This window comes from Panthera tigris, chromosome A3, assembly GCF_018350195.1.
Source record: "Panthera tigris isolate Pti1 chromosome A3, P.tigris_Pti1_mat1.1, whole genome shotgun sequence".
NCBI lineage: Eukaryota > Metazoa > Chordata > Mammalia > Carnivora > Felidae > Panthera > Panthera tigris.
This window is the reverse complement of record NC_056662.1, coordinates 8608093-8624126: the sequence shown is the minus strand read 5'-3', so window position 1 is coordinate 8624126 and position 16034 is coordinate 8608093.

The following is a 16034-nucleotide window of genomic DNA, read 5'->3' as shown; positions in this document are numbered from 1 at the left end:
GGGCCACTAACACCCTATCAGTGTATTTTTAAACAAGAGAAAAGGGCTCCACCTTGTATCATAAATTACAGTAACATCATCGCTAACCACAGAGGTGCAGTTCCTGTGAGCAGAAACGAGTCTATTTCGGAGTCTGGGGGATAAGCAGAAACTTTCTAATGCAAGTACAGTGCCAGGCGGGCTGGTAGGACATCTGGGGCGGGAGGAACCTTGGCTTGTCAGTTTCCACGGTGGAAACGCACCCACCAGGCCTGATTTCCGGCTTCCACCTGATGTCCCCAAACTCAGAGTCAGGAAGACACGTGTGGATCAGAGCCAGCACAGGGGAGCAAGACTACTATGCTCTCCAACTCTCCTTCGACTCAAGACCCAGGGGCCGAAATCTCCCGAGGCAGCAACATCCCATTTTTCTTTCTCGGAGAAAGTTAAAAATGAGGTTTTGCTACACCCGTATTCCGTCTCCGTACAAAATCCCAGAGGCTCTGCTAATCCTTTCCGAGTAACAGAATTTACTTAAATTGTTCCAAAGTTAATATTAGACCTCAACCACTGTTCTGATCCAGCGGATAAGCATTCTAAGAAATCAAATATTTTTTGGTATTAAAAAAAAGAAAAGGAATCTCATTAGTGCTTCCCTTTTGTGGAGCTAATTGCCATTTAAAAATAATTGTCACGTGGACTTTAGGCCTTGGAGTTATTTTAACAAAATGTTCTTGTCATGTTGATGTCATTCTAATGACATGTTATCGGTATTTTTCTGCTCCAAATGTGGATGTTTCCCAGGAAACTGACCAGTGGGAAGGAAGGTGGGTAGAAAGTGGAAGTGTGTCAGAGACTGTAAGTTAAGGTTCTGGTTAACTCTCGTACTTTAGGTTCTGGGGTAACTAAATCTTCTAGGGAGGAAAAGCTTTCTAATTTCTCAGGACAAAAAGAAAAAACAAATGCCTTCTCTAGGATCCTCTGGGCTTCCTTAGTATCCCGCCCGATTCTCTGTGTAACATTTCTGGGGTGTTTTCCACACGGGTCTGGTGCTACGGATTCCTTATTCTGTTAGATCGGGCTCTTCATCAAGGAGCTGGCTTCTCTGTGAACGCTCTCCAGTGCCCAGAAAAGCACCCGGATTTGTGGAATGAGTGACATAGATTGTTTTTTTTTTTTAACTAAAAGATACGGGGGCACCTGGGTGGCTCGGTCGGTTAAGCAGCATCCGACTTCGGCTCAGGTCATGATCTCACAGCTTGTGGGTTCAAGCCCCGCGTCGGGCTCTGTGCTGATGGCTCGCAGCCTGGAGCCTGCTTCCGATTCTGGGTCTCCCCCTCCCCTGCTCACACTCTGTCTCCCTCTCTCGAAAATAAATAAACATTAAAAAAATAAAGAAACTCAAAGATAACATCCGGCCTTCTAGATTCTAATGGACTCCTCTTTTTTCGTGAGTCCATCTTCCACAATTGAGCCCCAGTTAGGCCCGCTCCCATGATGGCTTTATTTAGCAAGGGATGCTGTGGCAGGCTGCACAGAGCTGAAGATGTTTGCAATGACTCCAGCAAATGACAAGGCGCTGCGGTGTGGGTTGAGGTGGGAGGTTAGCAGTGCGGGCAGAGGGCAAGGCGTGTGGGGTTGAATCACAGCCTCATCACTCACCACCGAGAGAGGCCCTTTAATGGGTCTGAGTCTGGGTTTGTTCAACTGTAAGCCGGGATCATGTCTAATGTTTAAGGATGTTGTAAAGATTAAAGGAGATAATGTACGTAAAAGGCATCATGGCTGACTGGTCCAAAGTAAGCTTCACTCAGTCAACGTTGTTCCGGTCTCTTCCTTCTTTCTTCCTCCGTCCGCTTCCTAGTCTTGCTTCTTTTCCAGCTCATCTTTAAAGTAGTGAAAACATACGTAACATAAAGCTTCCCATTTTCGCCATTTTAAGTGTGTAGTTCAGTGACGTGAAGTACCTTCATGCTGTTGTTACGGAGGGAACCATAACATCAGCCCTCCATCTCAAAAGCTTTGTCATCATCCCAGATTGAAACTGTCCCCACTAAACACGAAGTCTTCATTCTCCCCAACCCCTTCCGCACCCCCGCCCCCTTGCCCACGGCAATCACCATTCTGCTCTCCGTCTCTATGGATTGGACTATTCTGGGGACCGCGTATCAGTGGGATCCTACGCGATTCGTCCTTCTGTGTCTGGCTTCCTTCCCTTAACACAATGTCTTCAAGCTTCACCCATATTGTAGTCTGTGTCTGGATTTCAGTCCTTTTTAAGGCCAAATAGTATTCCGTTGTTTGCACCCACCCCGTTTTGTTTATTCACTTGTCTGTTGAGGAACGCCTGGGCTGTCCCCACCCTTTGGCTGTTGTGAGTGGTGCTTCTGTGAACACGGGTGCACATGTATCTGTTCCAGCCATTTCCCCTTTCAAAAGTGGGCTCTATTGGGGCACCTGGGTGGCTCAGTCGGTTAAGCGTCCGATGTCAGCTCAGGTCATGATCTTGGCAGTTTGTGAGTTCGAGCCCCACGTCGGGCTCCGTGCCGACAGCTCGGAGCCTGGAGTCTGCTTCAGGTTCTGTGTGTCTGTCTCTGCCCCTCCCCTCCCCTGCTCGTGCTCTCGCTCTCTCAGAGAATAATACATATTAAAAAAAATTTTTTTTAAGTGGGCTCTATTCTCACCCCAAATATTGTTGGTAAAGGTTCTAGAACAACTTGAAACCTCTTCCTTCCTCCTAGAGATCTTGCCCAGCCCCCCCACCCCCCTTCTCAAAGAGCCCCTGACTGTCACTTTCCAGCTCTCCCCTTAGCTTTATATTTCTCATGAATGTCCTCATCATCTGATACCCCAGATATCGATCTGTTTATTAACTGTCTCCAGGGACTACTATGCCAATTCCCGGACAGCAGGGATTGGCTTTGACTGTATTCCAGCTCTCAGGACAGTTTCTGGCATACAGCCGGAGCTCAAAGAAAATGTGGTGAATAACTAAATGACAACCGGTTGCCTTACCTCTGCCTGGCTCTCACCCGCTCCACCTGGAGTGCAGCTGGGGCCCCGACCTCGTTGGAGGAACGTGTCTATCAGGCCTGTGGGAAAGAGCAGGCAGCCGGGCCCCGGGGTCGTCTGGACGGACAAACACCAGCGTAGGCTCACCTGCAGCCAGAGACGCAAGCCAAGCTTTCGAGTCGTTGGGCATCTTGAACGATCCACGTGGGGAATCACCGTGCACGCGGCCCTTCCCTGGACTCGGTCTGACAGACAGCCTTGGTCCCCAAGGTCCCGGAGCAAGCTCTGACTCACACCTGCCAACAAAAGCGAGTCAGGCTTCAGTGAGGACGGCGCGTGATGCCCGGCAGTGTCCTTTCAAAACAAACCCACCTCCCCTGCTCCCTCCAGATTGTTTCATGCAAAAACATGGCCTCGTGGCCACTGGCTCAGCTGACTGCTGCTTCCTTCCCAAGGCGTTTGTTGGGACGCTTTTTCTTCCCCCTCTTTCTTTCCTGTTCTTGTGGTTTCTCAAAGACCCCCACTTGCTCAGGCCCAGACCTGCTGCAGCGACAGAGAGACGACGCAGCAAAGCCGAAAGCCCTGGGGAGCAGGCCCGAGATGGGAAGTGGGCCCCCTGCCCCTGCCCTTCACTCAGCTGCTCACTCAGTCCGAGGTTGAAAGGGACAGAACGAATGCCCTCTGCCAACTCAAAAACCCATTATTTGGTTTCCTCCTGGTCTGTGCATGTTAGAAATAAGCCGTCCACCTGCTCCCCGGCTAGCTGTGTAAACGGGGACTAGTTCCTGAACTCCTCTGGGCCTCAGGTGTCCTCATTCCTAGAAGGAAGCGGTTAGAGTAATAACAAACACCCACAACAAACGGGAATGTCACGACCACGGACGCGACACGGGTGAGCTCGAATTCCATAGAAGTCGTTCTGGAAAGGGTCTTTGCAGGGAAACCCCGGAGTCCTAGCTTTGCTCTGACGTCCTCGGCTTGGAGGTCTCAAGAGTTCCCAGATCCTTCTGCAGAAATCCTGGAAACCAGGAAACCTGGAAACCCACCTCTGTGGGAAATAAGGCAGTTTATCCCAAGGCGGGGGTTCCGGGGGTGGGGGGATTTGGCCTTCAGGGGCATGGGGAGGCGTTTGGAGAGAGTTTGGCGGTCCCGGCTGGGGAAGGGGGCCCGCTAACGGCGTCTACTGGGTAAGGCCAGAGATGGTGCTAACCTTCCCACAATGCACAAGGCAGCGCGGCAACAGAGGGCTGTCCGCCTCCAATGTCACGGGCTGAGGTGGAGAAGCCGCGCCGGCTGGTGGGCCTGGTGTGAACCGTCTGCAAATGCTCCTTTTCTCTGGTGAGCCTTCCCTCCGTACCCGCGGCCCTTCCCCACGCAGGTGCTTGTTAACCCGCACGGATCCATCAGACCCGGCTGTCATGCCTTGATTTCATTCATTCACTCCACAAACAGTGAGAATCCCCCCCACCGCCCCCGCCCCGCACCTGCTCCCGCTGTAGGTGTTGGGGAAGACAGAGGTGAACACGGTAGGGGGCGATGCCCTCGGTTCCCATACCGCCCCCAAGTGGAAGTTTAAAGGAAAACAGAGGAGCTCCCCACGGCAGCACCCCCAGCTGGCCCAGGGGTGTGGCTGGGCGGGGCCTTGGGTGGGCACCACTACCCCCTCTCCCTTCAAACCACATCCCTGAAGGTCCTGACTGTGCCTCCCGGGCCCCGGGCACTGGGTGTGAATGACCGTGCTTTGCGAAGCCCGGGGTTAGCGATGCCTTTTTTTTTTTTTTTTTTAATTTTTTTAATGTTCATTTTTGACAGAGAGAGAGAGACAGAGCATGAGCAGGGGAGAGGCAGAGAGAGAGGGAGACCCAGAATCTGAAGCAGGCTCCAGGCCCCGAGATGTCAGCACAGAGCCCGACGCGGGGCTCGAACTCACAGACTGTGAGATCATGACCTATGCCGAAGTCGGACGCTTAACCGACTGAGCCACCCAGGAGCCCCTAGCGATGCCTTTTTGGAAGGCACCAGCTCCATCAGCTGTCTGGCCTGACCTAGAGACCGCGCTCTTCCAGGGCCGTCGGTTGAAACGGGGGCTGGCAGAAAATGCGGGCTCTGCGGGCCACTTTGCAGGGGAGCTGGGGCGGGAGGTTGACATGGTAAAACCTTCTGGTCTTTCTTTTTTGAAGGTGATTTATTTATTTTGAGAGAGAGAGCATGAGCATGGGTGGGGGGGGGGAGAGAGAGAGAGAGAGAGGGAGAGAGGGAATCCCAAGCAGGCTCAGTGCTGCCCGTGCAGAGTCCAATGCTGGGGTCGGACCCACCAACCGCGAGATCATGACCTGAGATGAAATCAAGAGTGGGAAGCTTCACCGACTGAGTCACCCAGGTGCTCCAAACCTTTCTAGTCCTAATTTTTTTTAGTTAGTTAGTTTATTTATTTATTTATTTATTTGGAGAGAGAAAGAGAGAGAGCAGGAGAGGGGCAGAGAGAGAGAGGGAGAGAGAATCCCAAGCAGGCTCAGCACTGTCAGCACAGAGCCCGACGCGAGGCCCGAACTCACAAGCCAAGGGATCGTAACCTGAGCCGGAATCAAGAGCCGGACAGGTAACCACCTGAGCCCCCCAGGTGCCCCACTGAATGCGCCTTCGTCCCTCTAGTTTGCTCAGAAACTTCGGCCCCTGCCCTGCCTCTTTCTCCTCACTCTCCTTCCCTTGTCCCCCATGTTTCCAAGGTCACCCTGGCTCCCGTTACCTTCGTTGCTTTCCCTGCCCCTCGTTCCCCCTCCCCCCCCCCCCCCCCCCACAGCACTCTAACCTGGTCTCTGTCTCCAGAGGAGAGAGAGCGTCCTTGAGCTGCACGTGGAGATCATTTTCTCAGGGGCCACCGGGAACGGTCAGTAGAGCTCACTCTCCAGACCTCCCCTCCCCCACCAAATATACTTCCCGTTGGTTCCCTCCTCACCATCCCCCTCATCCCATCTGGGGTCTGGCGAGGACCTCCTTGCCCAAACTTTCCCCCCACCAGCCTGACGATGCCACGGAACTCTCTGGAAGCCTAACCATTCATTCCAAGGCAGTCTGGTGGTTATGGGTGCAGGCTCTGGAGCCAGACAGCCCAAACACATACGCTGACCCCACCATTTCCTAGCTGTGTGACCTTGGACACGTCACTCAATCTCACTGTACCTCAGTTTCCTTATCTCTAAAATGGGCAGAATGATTGCCCCCCGCCTCTTAGGGTTTTATGAAGGCTAACCGAGTGAATATATATCAAATGCCCAGAATGATATCTGGCATGTAAGTCCTCAGTACAGATAGCAATGTTTCCCCCCGTTTTTGGGGCGCCCTTCGAGATCAAGAACTTTCTGTGCCACAAAATATCCATCGCTGTATTTGCTTAGAGCTACCGAGCTGCTCTACGCACGTCTGCTCCTCCCCATTGATCCACACAGAGTTTCATCTCCTCTAATCCTTGAGCCCTTGCTAGCCAAGAGAGGGCCTGTACGTGGAGGCTTTGCAGGAAACGCAGCCCCTTCTCTCAAGGAGCGAAACAAAACTCATGAAAATTGACGCAAAGACGTTTTGTTTGGCCTTCACGGGCAAAGTCAGCTTCGTGGTGCACGCCCTGAGTAGGCTCGCTTAGTTAAATGCTCACGTGGCTGTCCACGTCTTGAAATTCTTAATAATCTCGAACCGGGGGCCCCGCCTTCTCGGTTTACATCGGGCCCTGCAAATTAGGAAGCTGTTCACAAGCCGGCTGGCACCGTTAGCTATTCTTCTGAAACATTATTTAACTGCGTTAAAAAAGGGCGAGATTTTCCTGTGAAAGTTTCTCGCTCCTCCGAAGCGATCGGCAGGCCTGACCATGCTGAGCTGGTTTTTCTGCACAGCAAAGAATTACCTGGGGCTGAACATCTCCTTCTTGTCTGTCACCTTCAGTCCTTTACTGAGCCGTCTGCAGTGTGGGCTCGGGAGTCTGTGTCCCCAGACCGACTCTTTGCAGTGCCCACGTGAGCCACTTCATAGGACAGACCGGGGTACAAAATGGCCCACGCACAGAGCTCCAGCTTTTCCTTAGAACCAGAACTGCCTTCTGTGTGGTCCTTACACGGGGCTGGTCTGCTGCATTCGACAGATTAGCTGCATGGAATCCAAGCAAAAGTTGGAATTGTGCTTTGTGTGGTATTACTTTTTTGTTGTTTCATTTTTCCTCCCCAATATTCAGTATCTATTGTATTTTACAAAGCGTCTGCCCGTAACCGATTGGAAAATAAAAGGAAACTGGTCCTGCGGCTTAGCAAGACTCCACAGACCTTTTCTTGCACCATGCTCCAGGCTGACTTTGTACCCGGGCCGCCTTCTTCACCTGTAGCCACGGGTACACATAGGTTTATACCCAGTAGAAAAGCCAACAAAGCAAAAACCTTTGGTAGATGGAACCCCAGCTAGATTTCACGACCTCAGGTGAGTTTCAAAGCGTGAGTTGGGTAATGATGCTCTTCCCACTTAGTGGATGGGGAAACTGAGCCTGAGAGAGATTAAGTAATTTGCCTTTTTTTTTTTTTCTTTACAAAACATACCTTTGTGTGTGTAGATGACGAAGCAGGAGCCAGAAGCCCCTGTTTCAACCCAAGTTCTCATACAATGTGTGTTGGATGTGACATGTTCTCTCTCTTTTCATCCGTAAAATGGGGTCAATGTAAATTCCTGCCACCTGGGGCTGTCGGGGTGGGGGGGAGCTGCAATGGCGCTTAGCATAGTGCTTCGCAAATAAGAGATACTCTCAATAAAACCGAGCTGTTATCGTCAGAACTCCTGCTCGGACCGTCAGCCGGACAGGCGCTCCGCCACACGATGTGCCGCTTTCTGGTGGTGGCTTCGGGGGTCCAGGCGCGTGGGCACGTCCCAGCCGCCCCCAGATCCAGGCAGAGTCTTTCCCTCCCACTCTTCCTATTGGCTGAGAACGGAGCCAATTATAAAACTGTAGCGCTTGGCTGTCACTGATTGGAGGAGGCGCAGGGCCCGCGGGGCGGTATCCGGGCTGGGATGCTGGGACGGAAGGAGATCGTCGGTGAAGCAGGTGAAATCCGAGCGAAGTCTGTAGTTTAGTGATGGGTATCGCACCGCTGTCCGATCTCTTCGTTTTCATAGACGAACTACGATTCTGTAACATGTTCGTAATAGAGGAAGTCGGGTAAAGGCGACCCAGGAACTAACTCTCTGTACTTTTAACCTCTTTTGTAAATTTCAAATAATTTCTATATAAAAATACCATGGTGGGGGTTGGTGGGGGGGGGGGGGAGGAAAACAGTACAGTTTAGACGTTTCCCATCTTCCCCCGAGACACGTTAATATTACAGTCATACATTATATTGGGGGAGGTGTTAGTTAAACATTTAAGTACATACTTATTTAAAAAATGATTTAAACTTTTACGTTCCCCACTTATTTAAAAAAATCATTTATATTAAACATCTATATTTGTTTATACTAAAATCTATATTATATATATTTACTTATTATATATATATATTTTTTTATTTTATATATAAAATTGCCAGAGTACCAAGTTCATCAGGTACAAAAGGTTGTTGAATCTCCTTTAAACCGTGTCTCAGGTGACCAGTTCCCTTCCTTGGAGAACACTTATTTTACAAGTTTCTCATGTATCTTTCGGGAGCCATTCTGTGAATATACAAGCAAGCTCTTTGATGGGCGCCAGGTACGTTTTGTTTGTTTTTATTTCACAGTGTATTTTGGAGATTGCTTCATATCTGTGAAGAAGTTCCTCATTCTATTTTTATTGCTACATAGTATTCCATTTAACTAACATGCAATCGGTCTCCCCTGGCTGAACATTTGAATAATATTCTGCTCCTTCGCTCTTGGAGACAGAGCTGCAATAAACAGCCAGGTACGCTATTTCACGAGCGTGGGAGTCCATCTGAGGAATAAATTCCTAGGGGCCATGCATACGTTTCACAGAACAGGAAAAGCGAATCGCAGCCAAATTTTTCCCATTCAGGACTCGAGAGGTGATAAAACATATTCTCGAGTGCCAGCATTTTGTGTTGGAAGTGCCATGTTCAAGGAAAGGCTTCCTTCTCCAGCACAACAGAGGCAAGAGGGCACGCTTCAAACAGCTAATCTGGCGATAATAACCTCCCGAAAGCAGAGAGGCAGACAATGGTACTAAGTTTACACACTTGAGAAATGACTTGAAAATAATCGGGGCTGGTATAGCCATCTGCCTGGTTCTTTCTTTCAAGAGCCAACACGTTTATTCCACCCAGGCACCAGGAGAGCCCCGCTCTGGCATCAGCACACTCTGCGGTCATTGGAAGAGGCAGTGTGTTTCTGTAAAAGCCCTCGGAACTGGCCTGGAAGAAAGATGCTTCCTTTCTCTTTTCCCCTGACTGCCAATTGGAGAAGACAGCTTGTTTTACTTGTTAGGTTTTTGTTAGGGTTTTTTTTTTTTTTTTTTTTTTTAGAGACAGCGAGCAAACAGGGGCATGGGGAAAGAGAAGCAGAGAAGGAATCTCAGGCAGGCTCCACACCCAGCACCAAGTCTGATGCGGGGCTCGATCCCACCACCCTGGGATCATGACGTGAGCGGAAATAAGAGTCGGACGCTCGAGCAACTGAACCACCCCGGCGCCCTTTGCTTCTTGGTTTTAAAAACCTTTTCTGTGGCTTGCGAAAGCGAATGTTTCAGTTCGCTCAGAAGGAAAGACTTCATTTCATTAGCTCCTGAGTTTTTTTTATATCAGTCCCAGCTGGGGGTACTTGTCTATGCTGTTCACGAGTCGATCCTACAAAGCCCAGAGTGGGCACTCTGCCACCAAAAGATATATTGATAATTAAGAAGGATAATAAAATTAGAATACTACTGTGTCTTGAGAATTTATGGTTTTGCATGCATTGTCACTTTTAATTCCACAAGAACCTTGTGAGATAAAGCCGTTATTATGTATACGTTCTAGAAAGAAAACTGAGGTCTGCAGAGGTTGAATTATCCCTAAGTTTCTGCAGCTAGTAAATAGTAGAGAACCTGGATTTCTGTCCAAAACAAATGCTCTGGAACATAGTCCAGCAGTGATTTTCAACCCAAGGGTGATTTTGCCTCCCGGAAGACATTTGACAATGTCTGGAGACATTTTTGGTTGTCACAACAGAGTGGGGAGTGCTGTTAGCATCTAGTGAATAGAAGCCAGGGATGCCACTAAACATTCTACAGGGTACAGGACAGCTCCCCAGAACGAAGAATGTTCTAGCCCCAGGTGTCGAAGTGCCATGTTTGAGACATCTTGTGACACAGGGACAGGTAGTTCCATCCAAAGCATTTCAGATTGCTATTTGTATTCTCTATTTTGCTGGGACCCATGTACTCAAATTAAATACAGTGTGATCAACATTACGAGACTTTGAATTATGTACACTTGTGTTTCTTTGAAATTTTAAAAATTATATGCATTTAAAATAGTGTTATGTAAAATATCAAAGGGGCGTCTGGATGGCCCAGTCAGTTGAGCATCCAGTTTTGGCTCAGGTCACGATCTCATGGTTCCGTCTGTGGGTTGGAGCCCTGCATCAGGCTGTCTGCTGACAATCCAGGGACTGCTTTGGATCGTCTGCCCCTTCCCCCCCCCCCCCAACCGCTCTGCCCTTCCCCAGCTCGCATGCTCTCTCTCTGTCTCTCAAAAATAAGCATTAACAAATTTTAAAAATAAAATACTAAAAATGTGTCATCGACCACAAAATTTGATGTATTGTGAACGTCCTCTCAAATTGCACATTTGTCAAGAAACATAATTTTGGAGCCAGGAAGTTGAGGGAGTTATAAAGCGTTTATGGTATAGGCACATGACAATGCCGGTAAGCTGGCAAAGAGAAATGTTTTGAAGTGTCCGATTCATTCAGTTGCAAATCCCTTGCAAAAAATACACCGGCCCTGTGTGGAGAACCGAAGGAAAGAACGGTAGGCATTCTTTGATTTATACTTTTGATTTATCTCAAATCTATATAGATTCGCCATAAACTATCCTGTAACCAATACCCTAGGCTCGTGCATAATGCTTCACAAATTATTCCTCAGATAATTTGCACTTATCAAACTTGTAATTATCTCAACAAATACGAAGTTGTCTTTGAATGAGACTATTTCCATAACATACAAAGCTGGATAATTTTAGATTGTTCCCGTGTGCATGAGTCTCCCGGAACGTCTGTGGGCATCTGGAGGCGAAAAGTGTGTTTATTCTTCAGTGCAAATGATTGTCATTGTCGTGAGAGACACTGGAAGACGGCACAGGATTGCTCCGACCTTGCAGCAGATATCAGGGGAAATGCCTCTTCCAGCTCAGATGCTCCTTGAATGGTCTTTGTTAACGGGAGTTACAGCAAGAATGACGAAGAAACGCTGCGGTCGTGATGGAGGACTGCTTGGTTCACCTGTTATATTTGGGCCTATTCGCATCTCAGCGAACTGAGTCACCCTGAGGTGCAGTGCATTTTCCCAAAGATAGAAAGGGAGAGAGTAAAACAAGGCCAGACAGGAGCTATTTTCGGGCTTGGGGGCCGGACAGCCTCTGTCGGAATTACTAAACGTTGCCTTTGTAGTGTGAAAGCAGCCATAAACAATAGATAAATGAATGAACGTGGCTGTTTTCCAATAAAGCTTTATTTACAAAGGCGGGCAGCGGGCCTCGTTGATCAAACCCTGGAGTAAAGCATAAATAGATAAAGATACAGATATGAATAGGTATAAATAGATACTTGGGCTGTGGCAGAGAATGTTAATTGCCTCTTTACCACCCATTTCTCCTTCTTCTTGAAGAACAGAACCTTCGTGCTGTAGAGGCCAACTGTAGCCTCAACTCTTGCCAATAAAGGTGATTCTTGAAATGAAAGCAGAAAACCTAGACGAGATGTCTGGGAATGCTCTGTAAAGAGGCCTCATCTAGCCGGCAGGTGATATTTTGCCTTCCACTTTTCTTTTTTCTTGCTTGGAACATGGGAACGATTGCTGGCACTCCAGTGGCTATTTTGTGACTAAGAGGGCAAGTCCAAGAACACGTCAGAAACCTCCTCCTCCTCCTCCTTCTTCTTCTTCTTCTTCTTCTTCTTCTTCTTCTTCTTCTTCTTCTTCTTCAAGTGTTTTGGGGCGCCCTGGGTGTCTCAGTTGGTTAAGCAACTGACTTCGGCTCAGGTGATGATCTTGTGGTTCGTGAGTTCATGTCCGCTCAGAGCCTGCTTGGATCCTCTGTCCCCCTGTCTCTGTACCCCTACCCCACTCTCTCTCAGAAATAAATAAACATTTTTTCCTACAAAGTTTATTCATTTAAGTAATCTCTACGCCCAACATGGGGCTCAAATTCATGACCCCAAGATTAAGACCAACATGCTCTACCTACTGAACCAGCCAGTTGCCCAGAAACCTCATCCCCTTATGTCACTGAGCCAGTGAACCAAAGCCAGCAGTAGCTGACCTCCAGACTTCTTAAAGGAGAAACAACCCTTATAAGCTTAAGCCACTGGTTAAGTCAGGTCTCTACTTGCTGTATAACCAAACTTCTGATACATGTTGATAAGGATCACGGATGTAATCGTTCAACGTACAGATATTGGAAGCAACGGTTAGTTAAGGCTATGTTAACTATGCAGAGCCAGGATTTACAACTGAAGATTCTGAATCCATCAGATCTGGTGGCCAATCCTGACTCCAGTACTGACCTCAGATAATTACTGTCTCTATGCCTCAGTTTCTTCTTCTGCAAAATAGGAATAATGTTATGTGACTTACGGTATTATCGAAAGCCTTAGATATAAATGCGTGCATGTATGAAGTGACTGGCACTTTATATTTGGGAGTAAGTGCTCCCAAAATATTAATCTAATCTGATTGTCACTGTTACCATTAATTTGTCGAATTACCATTGCCATCTGGTGAATGACCATTCGCCTCTTTGAAAGAAGGATATCGCTGGGGACAATTAGTGATGGCATTTCTTCGCCACCACTCACTTTGTGGGCCTCCCCTCCATTATTAGAACAATCCATAGAAATCCACCCGCGGTCTCCGGGTTTTTCGTAGTTATTATACGTCTGGCAGAGTGCAAGGTTCTGGGAGTTCCGAGGTGAGGAAGACGGTTCCTGTCTTCAGTAAGCAACAGCCACCTGCAAAACAATTGAACATTTGAAAAACAGTATTGAGTGGATGCTAGGAAGATAAATGGGCATGGTGGGGAGAAACAGGGCTTTGGTTCTACATCGTTGTGTGGAAAGGCTCTAGAAATATAGGGGAACTGGAATCTAAATGTAAGTAATGAAGAGAGTGGTTTCTAATATTATCTGTTATGAATAGCCAAAGATAATAAGAGGGAGAATTTTAAATGTTTATTTATTTGGGGGAGAGCGCCAGCGGGGGGAGGGGCAAAGGGCAGGGGACAGAGGATCGGAAGCTGGCTCTGTACTGACAGGCTGACATCAGCGAGCCCGACGTGGGGCTGGAACTCACAAACTGCAAGATCGTGACCTGAGCTGAAGGAGCCACCAAGTGCCCCATAAGAGGAATACCGTTGAGATCGCTGACATGTTATATATTGTTCTTTTTCTCCTCTTGATCCGCTTTTCAACCTGCCTCCCTTTCTGGCCTGTATGGACAGACTCTTCCGCTCTGGTTTCCACTTGGGTCTGGCCAGCGCGAGGCACCGGCGGGAGACTGGCAGAAGGGCAGTGAGGTCGGGGTATTTATTTGCCCTGCTCCCCGCCTGCCCCCGGCTGGCTGCTTCCTCTACTGAAGGTCCCCCGCTCTTATCAGGTGGCTTTCTCCCACAGCTACTTTCTTCGGGTCCTGGCCACCACACCCTACCCTTGTGTCTTCTGGCCTGGGGGCAGGTCAGGTTCCCTGACGAAATTGCTAGCCTCAGAGTGTTCACCGGGTCTTAGTCCTTTCTCTTAGCCGTGCTCACGCCTTTGCAGTCCTCCCTATTTCAGGAAGGTGTCCGGTGTTTGCGTGGGCCCACAGACGCAGTTGCTAGCAAGGGCAAGATCTGAGTGAAGTGGCCTGAGGCCAGGGCGACAGGGAAGGGCGGTGACTGCGGCGTCCTGGGCAGCGCTGGACCGACAGCTGTTCCTCAGCTCTGGCAGCTTGTGCCGTTTGAAGAGCTGACCCTAGGGGCTGCCAGACCTTCTAAGTTGTGGGTGGAAACTAAAAATACGCATTAAAATTTTTTTTGATGTTTATTTATTTATTAAAATTGTTTCAAGTTTATTTAGTTATTTTGAGAGAGACGGAGACAGTGCGAGTGGGGGAGGGGCAGAGAGGGAGGGAGAGAGAGGATCCGAAGCGGGTTCTGCACCGAGATTGGAGAGCCTGACGAGGGGCTCAAACTCCCGAACCGTGAGATCATGACCTGAGCCAAAGTCCGATGCTTAACCGACTAAGCCACCCAGGTGACCCGAGAATTGCTCTAAGGCTGCACCCAGGTAAGAACCCACAGTAAGATTGTGGAGCCTGAATGCCTCATCTGGGGCTCTCACCTTCCTTCCTTCCTTCCTTCCTTCCTTCCTTCCTTCCTTCCTTCCTTCCTTCCTCCTTCCTATTTGTTTATTTATTTATTTATTTACTTATTTATTTATTGAAAGTAACCTTTATGCCAAATGTGGGGCTCAAACTCACGACCGTGAGATCAAGCCAGGCACCTCCTCCCATCTTCTTCATTAACTGGGTCGCCTTGAGTGAGGCACTGGGCTTCAGCCTTTCTTAGCTCTCTATATCTGTGTCTGAATCAACTTTTTTATTTAACTCGGATTTTATGATGTTAACCTGGGGTCCATGGGTCCCCCAGATAATATATAGGTGGTTTCTAGAGAAGTCTTTATTTTTTAATGTTTATTATTTAGTTATTAAAGTTTTTTTTTTTTAATTTTTTTTTTTTAACCTTTATTTATTTTTGAGACAGAGAGAGACAGAGCATGGACGGGGGAGGGTCAGAGAGAGAGGGAGACACAGAATCCGAAACAGGCTCCAGGCTCTGAGCCATCAGCACAGAGCCCGACGCGGGGCTCGAACTCACGAACCGCGAGATCATGACCTGAGCCGAAGTAGGACGCTTAACCGACTGAGCCACCCAGGTGCCCCTAGTTATTAAAGTTTTACATGTTTATTTATTTATTTATTTATAATAACGTCATTTAACTTTATTTTTTCCAGCCTTTTAAAATGTAATTTATTGTCAAGTTGGCTAACATACAGCGTATACAGTGTGCTCTTGGTTTTGGGGGTAGATTCCCATGATTCATCGCTTACGTACAATACCCAGTGCTCATCCCAACAAGTGCCCTCCCCAATGCCCGTCACCCCTTTCCCCCTCTCCCCTGCTCCCCCATCAACCCTTAGTTTGTTCTCTGTATTTAAAAGTTTTGAGAGAGAGAGAAAGAGAGAGAGAGCGTGCATGAGCGGGGGAGAAGCATAGAGAAAGAGAGACAGAGGATCCAAAGTGGGCTTTGCACTGACAGCAGGGAGCCGGACGCGGGGCTCGGACTCACGAACCGTGAGGTCATGACCTGAGCTGAAATCGGAGGCTTAACCCACTGAGCCACCCAGGCGCCCCAAAAAGTCTTAAAAATCATAGGCCAATTTTTTAGGTGCTTATGTATATTTTTGGGGGTGGGGAGCTGTGCTACAACTTTCCGCAAAAAATTAAGACCATCTGTGATGGTGTCGGAAGACAAATTAAAGAATGACTCAGACCTGTTAGGTGGCTATCATAAAAAAATGGTAAATAACAAGGGGTGGTGAGGAGGTGGAGACATTGGAGCCCTTGTACGTTGCTGGTGGGAATGCAAAATGGTGCAAGTATTTTGGGAAACGGTTTGCAAACTCCCATCCCCCCCCCGGGGCACCAACGCTGAGTTGAACACCCGTGAGGCTATGTACAGTGCTAAGAGATGAGAATAAAAAGGTGAGCAAACACAGCCCTGCTTCTGCCCTCTGAGATCCCATGGTATTATGGCAGAGAAGGCCTCGATCAAACAAGCAGATAAAC